The sequence below is a fragment of the Orycteropus afer genome, unplaced genomic scaffold, assembly GCF_000298275.1.
Source record: "Orycteropus afer afer isolate SDZICR_OR568_19922 unplaced genomic scaffold, OryAfe1.0 scaffold00190, whole genome shotgun sequence".
Classification (NCBI taxonomy): domain Eukaryota; kingdom Metazoa; phylum Chordata; class Mammalia; order Tubulidentata; family Orycteropodidae; genus Orycteropus; species Orycteropus afer.
Window position 1 is genome coordinate 5081098 of NW_006921777.1, and position 916 is coordinate 5082013.

The window sequence follows — 916 nt, forward strand, 5'->3', positions numbered from 1 at the left end:
TATGTGTTAGTGGTCTTTTTCTGAAAAAACTGAGGAGAAGTTCCTGAATTCCATGAAATTCTAGAAATATTTTGGATTTCCCGCAAAGGCCAAGAAATTGTTGTAGGTGCTGTCGAGTTGGCTCTGACTCATAACAACCATATATATGTACAACAGAACAAAACACTGCACGAACCTGTGCCAGCTCACAGTCCCTACTGTAACTGAGCCCATCATTGCAGCCTCTGTGTCAGTCCATCTCATTGAGGGTCTTCCCATTTTTGTTGACCCTCCACTTTACCAAGCATGATATCCTTCTCCAGGGAACGGTCCCTTCTGACAATATGACCAAAGTAGATGAGATGAAGTCTGACCATTCTCACTTCCAAGGAACATTCCATATGCACTTCCTCCTGGACAATTTTGTTAGCTCTTCTGGCAGTACTTTCAGTATTCTTCGCCAACATCACAACTCAAAAGCATAGCTCCTCTTCTGTCTTCCTTATTCATCTTCTGTCTTCCTTATTCATTGTCCAGCTTTCACATGCATATGAAGTGATTGAAAATACCATGGCATGGTTTAGGCACATCTTAGTCTTCAAAGACACATCTTTGCTCTTCAGCACTTTAAAGAGGTCTCTTGCAGCACATTTGCCAAGTTCAATCTGTCATCTGATTTGACTGCTGCTTCCATTGGTGTTGATAGTGGAAAAAAAAAGAAGGAAGGGTCCTGGGAAGTGAAATTTTGGATTATTAGATGGTTGCTTTGGTTGGTGTTACCTCTTAAAGGAGATAATTGATCCAGAGGCTAGGGCTTTGGTTACACCAAGCCAAAGGCCCAAGGCCATATACATAGAATGGGAAGGTAATCAGGGTGAAAAGATGAAATTGCAATGTCTTAAAAAGGATTATGTATTTATCTGAATGTACTATGGAT